The sequence below is a fragment of the Balaenoptera ricei genome, chromosome 19, assembly GCF_028023285.1.
Source record: "Balaenoptera ricei isolate mBalRic1 chromosome 19, mBalRic1.hap2, whole genome shotgun sequence".
Lineage (NCBI taxonomy): Eukaryota > Metazoa > Chordata > Mammalia > Artiodactyla > Balaenopteridae > Balaenoptera > Balaenoptera ricei.
The window spans coordinates 13,774,099-13,791,212 of record NC_082657.1 but is presented as its reverse complement, the minus strand read 5'-3'; the positions used below and the strand labels follow the sequence as shown (position 1 = coordinate 13,791,212).

The window sequence follows — 17,114 nt, the reverse complement described above, 5'->3', positions numbered from 1 at the left end:
CACAGAAAAAGCAGGAAGGGGGATAGAGAGTAGTGGGGGGCAGTGGCAGTTTTCACGAGGGTGGTCAGGGAGACCTCACCGAGAGGGTGATGTTTAGATCTGAAGGAATCTGAAGGAGGAGCCATAGTTCAGGCAGAGGAACAGCTAATGCACAGGCCCTGAGACAGACGCATGCCTGTCCTGTCAGAGGGGCAGAGGGAGTGAGAGGAAGAGTGGGGATGAGGGCAGCTAGGTGACTGGGGCAGATCGTGTGGGGCCTTGTGGGTCACAGGGAGGACTCCATCCTTTATCCTGAGTGACATGGAACCAAGGGAGGGCTCTGAGCTGGGGATGGACAGGATCTGACTCCAGAGGTCCTAGGCAAAGGCTGGGCTCTGGCCCCAGGCCTGAGGGCTCCCCCGAGAGAAGCCTGTGAGCCCCTAGCTCTGCAGGCTGATGGCACACGTATTCCTCCATTGTGCCATGCAGTTTCAGCCTCCTCACATCTTTTTCCCACCCAGGCTCCACTAGGCCCAAGGCTCCTTGCAGTTTCTTTTTTTTTTTTTTTTAACTTGGTTGTGCCGGGTCTTAGTTGTAGCAGTCGGGTTCCTTACTTGCGGCTCACTGGCTTCTTAGTTGTGGCTCGAGAGCTCCTTAGTTGCAGTTCACTGGCTCCTTAGTTGTGGCATGTGAACTCTTATCTGCGGCATGTGGGATCTAGTTCCCTGACCAGGGGTTGAACCCGGGCCCCCTGCATTGGGAGTGTGGAGTCTTAACCACTGGACCACAAATTTGTAAATGCTCTTTACATATAAAGGACAGGAAGCTTTGCTTGCCATCTATATATTGCCACTGATCTTTTTCCTTGATGTATTGAAATTTATCATTTTTATGAGACCAAATCCTCCTCGCTCTCCTCACCTGTATCCATCTATTGGGGGTCACCTCCTCACCAACCCCTCCAGAAAGCCTGCTATAGGTGGCTCTTCGGGCCCGATTTCCTCTCCCAGGGCCCTGAAATAGAAGGGCCTGATTGCCCATCCTGAGGAAACCCTTGGAGCAGATCTGCCACTGGGCTTGTTCCAGGGCTCTGATCTCTGACTGAGATCCCCAACTAAGTTACAAGAGGGCTTCCCCAAACATGGCTTCTAGAGCCTGATGCCCTGCAATGTGTGCAGGGCATTAAAGAGGCAAAGACTAGATACATGTATATGTGTAAGTGAATCCCTTTGCTGTACACCTGAAACTAACACAACACTGTAAGTCAACTATAGTCCAATATCAAATTAAAAATTAAAAAAAAAAGAGAGAGATGGAGGCTGTACCCAGCCATCCTCCCATCACTGTGACTTGAATAAGTGCCATCATCTCAGCTACTAGACTTGCTTGTTTTGGGGGGGGTGAGGTGGGTTTTCAGGGTCTTATTTCCCCGCCCAGGGACCAGGGATCGAACCTGTGTCCCCTGCAGTGGAAGGGCAGAGTCCTAACCTCTGGACTGCCAGGGAAGTCCCAAGACTTGTTTTTTTTAAAAACGGAGACTCAGTAAGGCATAAAGACTTCAAAAGAGCACAAGAACAAGATTGTTTAATGCTGGCAAGGGTACTTTAAAGGGCATATTCCCTCTGAACACTGGCGGGTGTGTGAATTGGATCCCTGCAGCACCACTTGGCAATGTGTGTCCCAGGCCGTGGGGAGGCAGCAGAGGGCAGTTAGCAAGAGCCTTACTTGGGCATCAAAGCTGGGGATGAGCCCAGTGTGTGGTTTCGAGCAAATGAAGTTACTTCTCTAAGCCTCAGTTTCCTCCTCTGTGAAGCAGGGATAATCACAGCCCCTGCTGATTAAATTATGCAACTTAGCACCATGTATAGTACACAGAAATGTTTGAAGCATGGGAACTGTTACTATTATTAAATCTTAAAGATGTACATTTCCTTTGACCCAGCAGTTCCGTCTGTGGTAATCTATTCAAAGGAAATAATTAAAGATGTGCACAAATATTTAACTGCTTGGATTTTTGGGGTGGGATAAATTATTTATAATAGCAAAATATTTATCACAGTTTAGATGTTCAACAAGAAAGAGTGGTTCAGACAAATTAGCATTCATTGATAGAATGGCATCTTATGCAGCCATCAAAACAAATGTTCTTGAAGAATATTTAATGAGCTGGAAAGATACTGGTGATATTTATAAACTTGTTTTAAAAAGATACAAAATTCTTTATAAATGTGTTTCCAATTCTGTTTCAAAAGGTAGGTAGGGGGCTTCCCTGGTGGCGCAGTGCTTAAGAATCCACCTGCCAATGCAGGGGACACAGGTTCGAGCACTGGTCCAGGAAGATACCACATGCCGCGGAGCAGCTAGGCCCAGGCGCCACAACTGCTGAGACTGTGCTCTAGAGCCTGCAAGCCACAACTACTGAAGCCCACGCGCCTAGAGCCCGTGCTCTGCAACAATAGAAGCCACGGCAATGAGAAGCCCGTGCACCGCAACGAAGAGTAGCCCCCGCTCGCCGCAACTAGAGAAAGCCCGTGCGCAGCAACGAAGACACAACACAGCCAAAATTAAAAATAAATTTATTTAAAAAATAAATAAAAGGTAGGTAAATACACAGAAAAAAACGACATTATGCAATCACTCATTCGTTGCTTCTGCAGATATTAATTAAATGCCTACTATGTGCTAGACACTGCTGGGGCAAGGGAGATGCACTAAATATTTAAAAGTACCTCTGAGGAGGTGGATTTACAACTCATCCAACCATCCATTCAACAAATGTTTATTCAACAAATGGGCAAGTACAGTGAACAAAACAAAACAGACAAAAATCAATGCTCTCATGGTGCTGACACGACAGCAGGGGACAGAGCCAAAAAAACAGTAACTATGATTATCTAATCATCTAGTATGTTAGAAGGTGATTTGAGCAACAGAAAATAAGAAAAAGCGGACAAGGTAAGAGGTTTAGTAGCACGTGGGAGGGATGTTTGCTGCATTAGTCAGGATGGGCAGGAACAGTCCCACTGATAAGATGACATTTGAGTAAAACCCTGAAGGACAGAAGGGAGGTAGCCATGACGATACCTGGGGGAAGAGTCTATTCCAGACCGAAGGAAAAGGCAATGCAATGACCTTGAAGTGGGAGAGCACCTGATTTTTTTTTTGGGGGGAAGAGCAAACTGGCTGGAGCTCAATGAGTGCAATCACAGAAAAAGATGTCCGAGTTTAGATTACGGAGTTTTTTTTTTCCCAAAAAAATCTTTTACAAATAAATACTAAAAACAAGCAAACAACAAAACAAAAACGAACAAAAATACCTTATAAAAAGATTAAATCAAACTGTGCCTTAATTCCGGGCCAAGTTCCCGGACTCAGACAGACTGACAGACGTCGTCCAAAACTCATTATTTACTTCCTGTGATCCCGAACCACCTCGTTCGCCCCTCTAAACCTCAGTTTTATCTGTAAAATGGGTATTAACATACAATACGGCTGTTGTGAGTATTCAGCGAGAAATTTCACTTGGCGGGGTGTCTGACACATAGTAAATGCTTACGAACTGTTTCTGGCCATTTATTACCATTACTGCCTTCCACCCCCTAACTCCTTTTGAGGGAAGGTGGGAAGCTCTGTTACCAGAGGATATCCATTTTCCCCTTTAAGAATCCAAGTGGGCTGGGAGCCAGCCTCTCCGCACCCTTTCCAAATTTTCCAATCCCTGCTTGGCATTTTCCTCCCGAAGGTCTCCGATTGGACTATCAGCACCAATCAGAGGCTGGAGCGGCGCTGCCCGGAGCCCAGCTCCGCCCCTGAGCGGGCCCTGCCCCCGGCCCAGTCAGCCCCGTTGCTATGGGGACTGGTGGACGGCGAGGGGGGAAAGCCCCGGATGTTCGTTGGGGATTCAACATGGCGGCGGCAGTGGCCGTGGTGGCGGCGGCGCGAGAGAGCTGAGGGCGGCGTGAGGGCGCCGAGTTCCGGGCCGAGCAGCTAGGCCGCGAGCGACTGCGGTGCCGAGCCGGTAGGATAAGCGGTCTGGCCAGGGGATTGGGGTGCGCCGGGCGGTTGTAGAGCGTTTAGGCGAGTAGGGGGCGGGGCCGCTGGGGTCAAAGTTCACTTGTGGAGGGAAGGGTCGCGTCCGGGGGGTCTTGGGTCTACGCTGAGCGGGAGGGAGGGAGGTGTATAGGAGGTCAGAGGTCAGACTAACGAAGGGGGCGTGGCGAAGGGGGGCGCAAAATTCGAAATTTGAAGTGGGAGTTCGTTGGAGGGGCACGGAGTGAATGTCAAAAAAGGGGGGTCAAATTAATAATTTGATGGGAGGATGTGCCTACGAGGGTCAGAGGTCACAACCGTGGGGGCGGCGGGTTGGAGTTAAGGCAGCAGCCAGTGGAGCAAATGTAGGAGATTTAGGTTGGGGGGCATCTTTATGGGATCAAAGGTGGGGTGTGACCAAAGCGAGCAAAAATCAGAATCTGACGGCCCGAGAGATGATGTTCCCAAGGGTCAAGAGTTAAAACCCAAGTGGGACATATTGCTGGAGAGGAGGGGTAGGACATTCAAGAAAGAAATCAAAGGTGCTTTCTGGTGGGGGAGAAGGAAGCCCCCCTCCCGCAGATAATGAAAAGAATTCCAAGCACTCATAAAGCACTATGTGTCAGACCCTGTTCTAAACGCTTTCCATGTATTTAATCCTGACCACAACCTTATGGGCTTGGTGCCATTATTAAGAGGCTAAGTGATTTGCCCAGGGCCACCTCATGAGTAAGTTTTGCAGCTGAGATTGGAACTCTGGAGTTCTGGGCCCAGAGTTCTATGCTCTGCTGCCTCTCAAATACTCATAATGTTGCTTAATACTTAATGAGGGCTGACACTGTGCTCAGCGCCTGGTCTTATTGTACTACAATCTAGACACACCCACTTTACAGCCACAAAAAGTGAGGCTCAAAGAGCTTCTGCTAAGTGACGGAGGCAGATTCCAGGCTGGATCTGAATGATTCCAGAGCTCCTGCCTCTGGTCTCCACACTGTAGATTGCCAGAGGTCTGTTCGTGGAAGCAGGGGGCTGGGCAAGGCTGGGCCGCTCCCTGGGCAGGAACAGATTGTCTGTTTGGTCTCCGTGGAAGGGTGTGATTTGGGAGGAGAGGGTCCCCTGGGCCGATGGGATGGGGTGTTTGTGGGTGGCCCGGAGTCCACGTGAGTCTGGCAGGCTCCTGTCTGGGGAGGGTGTTGTTGGGTGGTGCCCTGTACAAAGTTGGGTGTTCTCTGCCCTTAAAACCCCAGCCTCTCCTCACGATCCTCAGTCACTGCCACCTCTTTTCTCCCTGCTCTCCCGCATCCCTCCCCGAGGTCCAACCACACTGGCCTGTTTGCTGTTCTTCAACTCTGTAGGCTCATGCCTGCCTCCCGGTCTTTGACCTTCGTGTTCCCTCTGCTTGGAATCTCTTCCCCACTCTGCACCCTCTCACTCACGAGCCACTCACTCACAGCCTGACCAGGACCACCCTGCCCCCAGACAGTGTTTTGTGGTATTTTGGCCGTGCTGTGTGGCATGTGGGATGGTTCCCGGACCAGGGATCTAACCCAGACCTCTGCAGTGAAAGCGCTGAATCGTAACCACTAGGCCACCAGGGAACTCCCAGCCGCCCTCCACACACACTCTTTATCTCACTAGTGTTCTCTCCCAGCCCTTCACTAGGTCTTTAACTTATTTATCAACACGCGGTTTATTGTCTGCCTCCCACTAGAATGTGGGCCCCTCACGGGCAGGAATTTCTCCATGTTGTTCTTTCCCTGAATCCCGACTTGAAGCACTGCCTGGTCCACGGAGGGGGCTCGGTTGGTGGTGGTTGAACGTTGGGCGTGGTGCTGAGTGCTGGGTCTGCAGCAGCGGACAAGACACACAGAGCCCCTGACCCCTGAGGGCCCTCAGTGTCCCTTGATGGGAGCGGACACATGGCTACATCTCTACCAGCAGTGACGTGGCCTGCGAGGACATGCTCAGAGCACCAGGAGAGTGCCCAGACCCTGCGCCTGGTACTCTGTCCCTTGGAAAGTCCCCTGGGCAAGCTCTGAAGGATGAGTAGGAGGAATGGGAAAGGGTGCACCAGGCAGAAGAAAAGGCGTGAGTGGGAGGTCAGGGATGCAGAGTTGGGGGCTTGTTGGCAGCATGTAGCCTGTGTGAGACCCCTAGGGTTCCTGGCCTTGGAGGAGGGTGGGCAGTGGAGCAGGGGCAGATGAGTAGCTGCCCTGTGTGTGTGGAGCTCCGAGACACTACTGGGGAGTGGTTCAGAGAGCGGACACTGGAGCAAGGATGCCTGGCTCACATCCATCACTCACAGGTTGTGTAACCGTGGGCGAGTCGCTTAACTTTTCTGGGCCTCAGTTTCCTCCTCTGCAAAATGGGCATAATGATAGTGACTACTTCATAGAACTGCTGTGAGGATGCAGAGCATAAAACGCTTGGCCCAAGGCCTAGCACACAGTAGGTGCTGTGTAAGCACTGGTCTTGAGGCCGCTGCCGCTACTGCTACCTGAGGAGGGCCTCAGAGGTGGTGGCCGGGCCTCTCTCCACCTGCCTCCTGGCTTACTCTGGCAGCTACCCCTCCCCCACCTGGCTCTGGCAGGGTCACTGGGTGGGTACAGGGCCAGGCAGCCCTATGAGGCCAGCCAGCCTCGGGCCCTCACGGCGGCAGCTCGCTCAGCATCTCAGGGCTTGGCACAGATAATGGGGGAACGATAGGGCTTTGGCACTAGACACCCACAGTCGGGTTCCTGCCCCATCACTTACCAGCCATGGGACCTTGGGCAAGTGATTTCTTATTTGCCAGTTTTGTTCCTGTGATACATTTTAGACTAGGGAAAAAAGTAGAGCTTTCAATGTAGCAAAACACCCACGCTTCCAGTGTCCAGCCTGGGACAGAGCACGCAGTGAATACAGTTAAAGGCCCCTCTTCTCTGCCCCGCCCTCCCCTCCCGTCCTCCCTCCCAGCGGTAGCCACTGGGCTGGATTTGGTGTCCAGCCTTTCTCTGCAGGTTTTCCTACTGTTCCTGCCCTCCGATGGATTCACAAACAAAAAAGTAATAGCTCTCAACCCTGGCTACATATTGCAGTCACCTGGAGAGCTTTCAAAAATACTGCTGCCCAGGCCCACCCTAGAGATTCTGGCTTGGTCTGGGGTGGGGCCAGCATCGGCACGTGGTTCTGATGGTGAGCCAGCGTTGCCCACCGTTTTACAGTTTCACAGATCATATAAATGGTACCACAGTAAACAGCCTGCCTCTTCTGCTCTGCGTTAGTTTGGCTTTTTCTCCACGTGGACGTGTGTCGGTCTAGAGCAGGTCATTCGTTTTCCCTTTCTGCGTTTCTTTTTGTATTGGTGACACACAGGAGTTACCCGTTCACCTTTCGGTGGCCATTTAGGTGGTTCCCACTGGGACTGTAACGAACAGCACTGCAATGAACATTCTAGACATGTTTCCTTGTGTACCACGGCCAGAGTCTCTCTTAGGCATATGTCTCGCAGTGGAAATGCTGGACCTTCCAAATTGCTCCTCTAAGCGTTTGTACCAACGTGCTTCCCAGCAGTGCTTGAGGGTTCCCTTGCCTCCGTGTCCTGCTTCGGGCAAGTCTGCGGCCCTTGCTGAAACAATTTACTCAGCCATGAGGTGGTAGGTTTTATGCCACCTGCCTGCCCCCCTCACCCCAGGCTGGTTGGAAACAGGGGGATGGTTCATGTGACGGGCTTGGCTGGGGCCTGACACCTGCTGAGCCCTCACACCCAGAGGAGAAGGCAGGCTGGGCTTTGACCTTCGCCCTCTAGGGTATCCAGGACAGTGGCTGAAACTTTGACCCAACTCTCCTTGGGGATCATCTCCCAGGACTGACATTTGGGAAGGGAAACGGTACTGACTTAAACCTCCTCAGGAAGGAGGCAAAGAGGAAGGAGGTGCAGCTCGGGAAGGGATGGGCAAAGCCTTGATACACTCGTGTGTGTCAGATCACTGGTCCCAGTGGTGACCAACACAGTCCAAGCCTTGCCCTCGTGGGTTACAGGACAGTGAAGGAGACAGACCTGTCCCCAGACAGTGCCGGCCCACAGCGGCTGGGCTGGGATGGGGATGCACGAGCAGAATGGTTGGGGCTGGGATGGGGGACGCACGGGGACGGTAGGAATCCGGAGGAGGCGTCTCACCCAGCCTTGGGAACCAGCACAAGGGCTTTCTGGAGAAGGAGACATCTGATTGACGAGAGGGAGCCAGGCCCGGGAAGAGCTGGAAAGAACAGAACAGGTAGTAGGTATGGAAAGTGCAAAGGCCCTGAGGTCCAAAGGAGCTTGGGATGTTCAGGTCCCACCAAGGAAGCCAGTGTGGCAGAGCTGGCAGTGAGGTCAAGGAGGTGGGGAGGTGTGGCAGATACAGCAGGGGGTGACAGGCTGGGGTGAGGAGTGTGGACTTCATTCTGTGTGTAATGGGAGTCATCGGAGGGCCTTAAGCAACATCTGCTTTGCCTTTTATAAAGATTGCTCAGGCTGCCATGTGGGGAGCAGATCAGGGAGGGTGGGGGCCAGGAGACCTGACGGGAGACTGCTGGGTTAGTCCAAGCAGAAGAGAGTGGGTAGCATGAGGGTGGTGGTGTTGGAGGAGGGTCCCGTGTGCTGGCCAAGATTGTGAGTTCTTTACCCATATGGACTCATTTGATCTTCACAACAACCTACGAGGTAGGTACTGTTATCAACCCCTTTTTAGAGGTAAGAGAATTGAGACCCAGAGAGATATATGACCTGCCTAGGGTCACACAGCAGGCAAGTGGCAGAGGCAGGACTGAACTCCAGGCCCTCGGGCTCCAGAATCACTGCTGGTTGCAGTTGCCCTGCAGTGTTTTGGAAGTGGTCTTGATAAGACAAGGCTACTTCCTGTTCTTCCAGGCTCCTGTTTAGATAGAAACTCTTCGGGGGCCTGTTCAGCCTGGGTGGTTTCTGGGCACTGGGTCCCTACTTCCCTCAGGACCTCCCACAGCCCCCTTCCCTTTCTTGTCCACTGCCTCACCCCTCCTTGTCCTGCTGGCTCACAGTGAGCCAGACTTCCTGGCCAGACGCCGGTCGGGGTGTCCCCAGCAGCTGTTTCTCCCATCACCCAAGCCGGGCGGCCACAGATGCTGCCAGCAGGAAGCAGTCTCCTTCCAAGTCACAGCCAGGGAAATGGGACCCTTCCCGGCCCAGCCACCCATCCGGGGCTGGGGCTTATTGTCTGCCAGCTGCCTTGGCCCACAGGAACGCTGGTGGAGGGGGGCAGGGAGGGTCAGAAGGGGAGCTTTCCCAGGTCCCAGGGGAGCCAGCTACGGCAGATGTGTCAGAAGCCACCACTCACTGCAGCCTGTCTCACAGGGCCCTCTGGTCCTGCCCAATGGCACCTTCCCTGCCAGGGCCACACATTCCGCTCACTCGTCCCTCAGCCCGACCCCCTACTGGAAGAGCCAGAGCGTCCCCGGGCCTCACCTTCCTCACCTGTTAAATGGGCTATCGGGAGGATTGGAGGCAACCGTGCTGTCGAGTGCTTAGCACATTACCTGGTACATAGTAAGCTCATGGTACGTGTTCCCCTCTGGGCTGCAGCCTCCTCTTCGCCTGCTCCCAGCCCCTCGTGATTCTGTGCTAGCCGCCAGCTCCCTGAGTGCCAGGCGCCAGATGTGTGCTTTATGAGCATCCCGCCGTGGCTCGGCCCGGAGCCCTGAGGAGGAGGTGCTATTAACCTCATTTCTCTTTTCCTGCATTTTAATTTTAAGAAGGCCCATTTTTGCCCTGTCTGCATGTATTACCTATTTGCAGTTGAGAAACCACGCACAGCACAGAAGGGTATACAGCGATAAAGTCTCTTTCCCACCCCAATGGTCGGGCCCCTTCCCAGAGACAGCATTGTTCCCGGTTTCTTTTCTTTCTTGGGTGTTTGTTCCTGCACATGTTCTCCCCCGCTTTTGTTTTTGCTCACATGGAGCCGACTTCCCATGTTTGTATTCTGTCCTGCCCCTTGCATTTTTCACTCTTAAGTTCTGTGTTAGGATGTAGAGGGCTTCCTCGTGCTTTCTGTGGCTGTGTGAGGTTCCGTGGCATGGTGTCCCCCCCACGCGTGTGAGCTGTGGCACACCTCTGGAGGTGCTCGGGGGTCTGAGATGTGTGCCCCGGTAGCTCTGCTGACAGTGTCCCGGTCTGCCTGAGAGCATGCTCCTGTTTGCACCCCACTCCCAGAGTCTGGTGGCGCCAGGGTCTCCTCACGTTCTCACCATGTGGATGGGTGTTACCTGATACTTTGACCTCTGCCAGTCAGGCAGGTGCCAAGTGGTCCTTATTGTGGTTCTGATTTTTTTAAAATTATTCTTGTTATTTATTTTATTTTATTTTTGGCCGTACCACACGGCATGTGGGATCTCAGTTCCCCGACCATGGCCCCTGCAGTGGAAGCGCAGAGTCTTAATCACTGGACCACCAGGGAAGTCCCCTGATTTTAATATGAGTAAAGGGGAGCATCTTTGTGTTTGTTGAAAGCCATCTGGACTTCCTTTCCTGTCTATTTGTGATATTTTTGCTTTCCCTAAAAAGAGGAAACTGAGGCATAGGCTGGAAACCCCACAGCGAGTGAGTGGCAGACTTGGGACTCAAATCCAGGCCTGCCTGGCTCCAATCTGGAGCTCTTAACCTGTCGGATGCAGTGGAGATTGAGGGCATAGACTCTGGAGCCAACTTTGCCACTCTTAGCTGTGTGATCCCAGGCAAGTCAGTTCACCTCTCTGTGCCTCCGCGTCCTCATCTATAAAATGGGGATGATAATGATACCTCCTTTATAGGGTTGTTTTGAGGATATAAATGCATACTCAGACAAAATGCATAGTAAGTGTTCAAAGACGGATAGCTGCTAGTATTAGTACTCATAGTATTACTCTATATTATTAGTATTAGCAGGCACTGTTTTGTGTGCTTTGAGTGAACGAACTTATCACATCCTCCTAGCAACCCCAAGATGTAGATGTTCTTGTTTTTTTGGTGGTGGTTGTTTTTTGTTAGCGGCATGTGGGATCTTAGTTCCCGTGCCCCCTGCAGTGGAAGCCCAGAGTCTTACCCACTGGACCACCAGGGAAGTCCTATATGTAGATGTTCTTATTATCCCTCTTTTAAGGGGAGGAAATGGAGAACCTGGGAGACCAGCCTGGTGTCAGAGCCAGCAGGGCTGGGGTTTGGCCCCGGGCTCCCTCTGCCACCCGCTAACTGAGCGGAGGGATTAGAAGGCTCCTCCCTTCCCAGCCGGCTGCAGCGGAGCTCTGGAGGGCACACCTTGGCAGGTGCAGACGCCGGGCAGGGGCCCTGCATAGAGAGCCTCCCTCCTGGGCCCTCTGCTCCCGCCCCGGCGCCCCAGCCCGGCCCTGGAAACTCCTGATAAAGCGGCATTGTGTGGCAGTTTCGGCTTGCTTCCCCTGGCGGCTTGCTTCCCCTGGCGGCTTTCGGCCACTCCCACACATGGGGAAGCCGCCTGGGCCTCCTCCCCCTCCCCCGCCCCTCCTGCCAGCCCTCCACGCGAGTGCTGGGAATGGGGAGGAAGTAGGGCATTGCGGGAGGGCTGGGCTCCTACCGTCCCCCAGGTGAGGACAACCCCGCAAGTCCTGTGCGCACGCACGCACGCGCGCGCGCTCTTTCTCTCGCTTTCTTTCTCCCTAGGGACCCCGCCTCTGCTGCCTACAGCCACCTCCCCAGCTCCCTTCTCCCTCCCTCCAAATCTGGCCTCAGATTATTTGTGCATTTATGTACCTTGATAATTCCACCTCTTTAAACCTTCCACAGTAGTGAAGGGTAACATGCCTATAGAAAAGTGCATCAGTGCCCATGTCAGTTTAACAGGTAATTATAAGGTGAGCAGCATTTCACCACACCTGGGCGAAGACTGCGAACACAGCACCCCAGGGGCCTCCCACGCCCTCTTGACCACAACCCCAGTAGAGGCCACCTCCCTGACCTTGGGGGTCACCAGGCCCCCGCTTTTCCAGAGGTTTTACCAGGTGTGCATCCTGAGTTATAGCCTGCCGCCTCGCCTGCCCGGGGACTCCACATAAATGGACCCCTGCAGCACATCCTCGTGGGGGTCTGTCCTCCCTCATCCGTGGTCTGTGAGGCACAGCCATGTGGTTGTGGGTGTGGGTGGTTCGTTCGCCCTCGTTGCTGGGCAGCCTTCTAACCATAACTTACTTCTCCGCCCCTGCTGCGCGGGGGTGACCGCGCTCTTTGAACGCGTCTGCTGGGGCCTGTGTGCACGCACTTCTCCAGGGATCACGTCCGGGCTGCGGTGCTCAGCTCAGAGGGTCGCGTCTCACCCGCTTAGCAGAGCCCGCCGCGCAGCGTCCAGAGCGGCCGTGACTGCGCGCCCGCCCGGCAGCGGCTGCTCCTCCCCTGCGCTGGGTCTCTCAGACTTTGTAACCGACCTTGGAACATTTTATATTCTCTTCTCCTACAGAAGTGACAAGTGTGCTTCTTATTGCCGAGATGAGTCCTCTTGTCCTTTTCTCCTCCCCGCGTTCCTCTCCATGCCAGCTCTTACCCATCCCACCTGTGGGAGTCAAGTGCTTACTCGTTGATAAGCCCTGTGCTGGGGCCCCGGGCTCCAGGACCCGGAGGTGAACACAGCAGGCTCCCTCGCTGGGCTCAGTCTGGCAGGCGACCCAGACCTTGACCAAAGAGTGACACGGAGACAGGTAAAGTAGACCAGACTCCCAAGCCCCATCTTCTCCCAGCACCCCTGCCTCGTTCACGGGCACCCCACCCGTCCTCTCGATGGGGCCGGGAATCTGGCGTCATCCTGGCTCCCCTTGTCCTCGTCCTCCACATCCACGACGTCGAGAAAGCCAGCTGTTCTGCCTTCAAATTAGAACCTGGCGCCTCCCACTCCTTGCTGTCACCGCCTGGTTCCAGCCACCCTCCCCTCCTGCCTGGACCGTGCTGGCAGCCTCCTCGCTCCCCCGCTGCCCCCACAGTCTGTCCCCACGCCCAGCCAGGGGCTCCCTGCCCTGCTGGGCGCCCTCCCGTGGCTTCATCTCTTTTGGGAAACGCCTCCAAGGCCCCGCAAGATCCTGGCCCAGGTTCCCTGCTCGCCTTCACTCCTCTCCTGCCGCCAGTTCCTGGAACATTCCAGGCTGGTCCTGCCTCAGGCCCTCTGTTCAGGCTTCTCCCTTGTGTTTGCAGCACCTCGCATCCCTGCATCCAGGCAGATCTCCCTGACTCCCGTCTGCAGTAGCGCCGTCTCTCTCCCCACCTTCCCCTGCCTGGTTCTCCGGGTCCACTCGGGTCCACTCGGTATCACTGCTGTTCCCTTATGACTGTGGGCGTGTGGGTTAGTGTCCTCTCAGCCCGCCCCCCGCCCTGCCCCGAATAACTTAGCTTCATGGCCGTGGGGGGGATTCTTGCGTCCCTTGTTGTGTCTCAGGGCTTGACTCGTAGTCGTCGCTCAATAAACACTGGTGGGCCGAATGAATGAACAAGCCGTAATAAGCAGAGAGTGTCACTGCCAGAGTGTGTGATGTGGGGGGGGGGTGTGCTTCCCCCACCCGCCCGCCCTGCCCCCAACGTGAGAATTACAGGGCAGGCTTTCCTAAGGAGGAATTGCATGAAGGATGAACTCAGGGAGGAGGAGGGTGAACGAGGCTGAGGGAGCTGCCTGTGCGGAGGTCCCAGGCAGGAGAGCGCAGGGCGCCTTCCAGGAGTCGAAGGAAGACTGGCGTTCTCCCACTGCTCTGGATTCCAATCTTGACAGCCACGCGAGCCTCTTCATGTCTCAGTTTCTTCCTCTAGAACTGAGGCTCCTCTGGGTGTCCTAGGGCATGTGTAAAGTTCTGCTCCTAACATACTTATCCTAGTGCCTGGCATAGAAATATGAAGGTGATTGGTTTATTACCTTTTTTTCCAACAAATACTCTGGAGTGCCTGGCCCTTTGTGGCCTCCAGGGATACTGTGGTAGATAAACAGACCCAGTTGCTACCCAGATGGAGCCTATCTCTTGGACTCTCAACCTTCTGGCCACACCCCCGACCTCCCAGCTCAGAGGCAGGAGAAGACCTGAAAAGACCTTGGGCCTGGGGAGTCCTTATTCCTGAGGCTGATTAATAGGGAGAACTAATCGCGGGTTTGCACATGCCAGGCCCAGTGCCCGCACACAACTCTCATGCTGTTTCTACTCAGTCCTTCCTGGAAGGATTCGACCCGTTTCAGAGATGAGGGAGGTGAGGGTGGCACCAGTGGTGAGTGCTGGGTCCATCCTGCCGGCTGGTGCTAACCTGATGTGGTGGTATCTCCTCGGGGTGTTGGAGCAGCTTTTCACATGCTCCTCAAACATCTGGAGCGCCCCTCCTATGAAGGGCCCATTCGCGTCACTTGCCTCTTTTTCCTCTAGCTGGCTGTACTTTTTTTTTAACCACTAGACCGCTAGGGAATTCCCTGTCTGCATTTTTATTTAGAATTTCTGTTAGTTAAATTCTAGATTCTGGTCAAGAACATGTGTTTCCTAGATGGTACTCCTGCCTTCTCTCAGTCCATGGCCTGTCTTTTCACTTTTTTTTTTTAATATTTATTTATTCATTTGGCTGCATCAGGTCTTACTTGCAGCACACGGGCTCTTCATTGCAGCACTCAGGCTTCTCTCTAGTTGTGGCATGTGGGCTCTCTAGTTGCGGCCACGGGCTCAGTAGTTGTGGCGTGTGGGCTTAGTTGTCCCGCGGCGTGTGGGATCTTAGTTCCCTGACCAGGGATCGAACCCGCGTCCCCTGCATTGGAAGGCAGATTCTTAACCACTGGACCACCAGGGAAGTCCATTCACTTTTTTTATTGTGTCTTTTGATGAACAGAAGCCTTTAAGTTTTTTTTTTTTTTTTTTTTTTTTTTTTTTTTCACACACACACACACTGTATTTTATTTTTACAAGAGATAAATCGACTGACACCAAGCATTGTACATGGATGACCACAACAAAAGCAACAATGATTGCAATTACCAAACATGAAACACACTCATACTATGTCATAGTATTGACATTCAGTCCAGTAATCCTCCACTGTAACAGCTCCTTTACTTTGCAGTGAAAATTGATTTGTATATTCTTTGCCTCTGAGTCCTTGTGGAATTTTTTTTTTTTTTTTTTAATTCAGACAGAAAGTCACAAAAATTATACTCATCCTCATCAGTTCACTCAGTCCCATGTAATTAATTTTTTTTTTTTCATCTTGATCTTTTGTTAGCACTTTTATGAGTTCATCAGTTTTTCATTAGAGTTCTGAAAATGCTTATTCATTCAGTTCAGCAGTACAGTCAGAAGCCTTTAAGTTTAATGCAGTCAGTTATCACCCATTTCCTTTATAGTTTTATAGTTCTACTTTTCACATTTAGTCTTCCTTTGTGCTGGAATTGGAGTGTGTGTGTGTGTGTGTGTGTGTGTGTGTGTGTGTGGTGTGAGATAGGCACCCAGTTTCACATTTTCCATCTGGATCCCCAGTCATCCATGTACCATTTATTACAAACCAGCATATCTCCCCTGCCACCTGTGTCATAAATTCTCTCTCTGTATAAGTGGGCCTGTTTCTGGGTACTTTCTTCCTTTCTCATGCTTGGTTTGCCTATTCCTGTGTCAGTACCCCACTGTCCTAATTTCTATAGTTGATAGTAAGTCTCGATGGTGTGGAGAGCAAGCCCTTCCACACGTCCTTCTTCCCGAGTGTCTCGGCCATTTGACTTTTCATAATTCCATTTAGATATGAGACAAGCATCTTGCCACACACACAGACGTGACATTGAGTCTCCCAGTCCATGAACGTGGTCTGTCTCTCCATTTATTTATGTCTTCTCTGATGTCTTTCAGCAAAGTATCACACTTTTCCAGCCTGGGCCTTGCCCACCGCTTGCTGGATTTATTCCAAGGCACTGTGTGATGTGGCGGGGGAGCCTGCGGCCTCCTCTCCCACGAGGCGCCTTGTTCACTGGGCTTGGCTTTGCTGGGTGAGGCTCTCACAGCAGAGACAGGAGCCCACCTCCCCCATTCCCTGCTTTCTCCCTGGCACCGCCCCTGGGCCCTGGCAGAGGGCAGGCAGGGTGCCAGAGAGGAGGTTGTAATTTTCCTGAATGATTTCAAGGGCTAATTAAAGGTTTTCCTTGACTAATCAGCTTACGATTTAATTATCGGGAAACAGGCTCAGGGATGCAGGAAGCAGCACTGCTGGGGTCTCCTTACAGCGTGGCGGGAAGGAGCCAGGGCCCAGCCCTTACTCCGTGGCCATGGCAGGATCTGGGGATACCCCGGCACCCCCAGGAGGCCAGCTGTGGTTCTCCATCCCTGGGAGAGAACGGAGTGGAGGGCAGCAGATGCCGGAGAGGTCAGAGTAGGTCCCCGCCCTGCTTAAAATCCTTCTATGCTTCCCACTGCTGGGGTGGTGGGGGACCCAGTCCCGCCTCTGGTCAGCAAGGCCCTGTCCCCCTCCCTTGCCGGCTGCACTTCAGCCTCTCTGGCCTTTTTTTAGTGCTCTCACCTCATTTATTCTTTGGGTCCTGGCCTAAAGGTCACCACCTCTGGGAAGCCTTCTCAGGCCACTCCTGCCCCCAGAGCAGGTGATAAACTCTTCCAGCCACAGGCTGGCTGTCAGCGTCACTCCCTCCACCACTGATAAGTGCTTCGCGCCTGGGCTGCGCCCTGTGGTCCAGCACTGGGTTTGCGGAGGACCCAAGAGGAGAAGGGGTGCAGGATGGGTGCTCTGAGGAGAGGGCTGGGCGCGGGCTTCAGGCCCGGAGGACTGAGTGATTGCTGAGGCCTTCCCGGGGGAGGTGGTTGGCAATCTGGCCAGTGGCCTGACCAAGGAAGGGCTCTTAGGAGTTTGTGAAGGGGGAGGGGACCTGGAGATGGCCGTGCCAGGCCTGGCTTCATTCCTTGCATTCTTCAGCAGGCCCCAGACTCCCGGTGGCTAAGGTGGGGGAGGGTGGGCAGGCAGAGAGGGGGGCCTCCTGGGCGCTCACCCTGCCCCGCCCTTTCCCTTTCAGCCCCTCAGGCCTACACCCCCATCAGTCTGTCTCACTTTACACCACCCCTCGAGGACGCAGGCCTGGGACTGTGTCCAGGCCCCCCACCCC

General features: G+C 53.5%; 1 protein-coding gene across 2 annotated transcripts in view; it reads left to right on the top strand.

Moving 5' to 3' along the window:
- The first annotated feature begins 3,820 nt into the window (after nt 1-3,820).
- Nucleotides 3,821-17,114, top strand: part of PAK4 (p21 (RAC1) activated kinase 4) — a 46,403-nt gene continuing 33,109 nt past the window's right edge. For both annotated transcript variants that reach the window (XM_059904319.1, XM_059904315.1), the window contains exon 1: nt 3,821-3,997. The gene's annotated coding sequence lies outside the window, so the exon portion shown is untranslated. The remainder of the gene's footprint in view (nt 3,998-17,114) is intronic.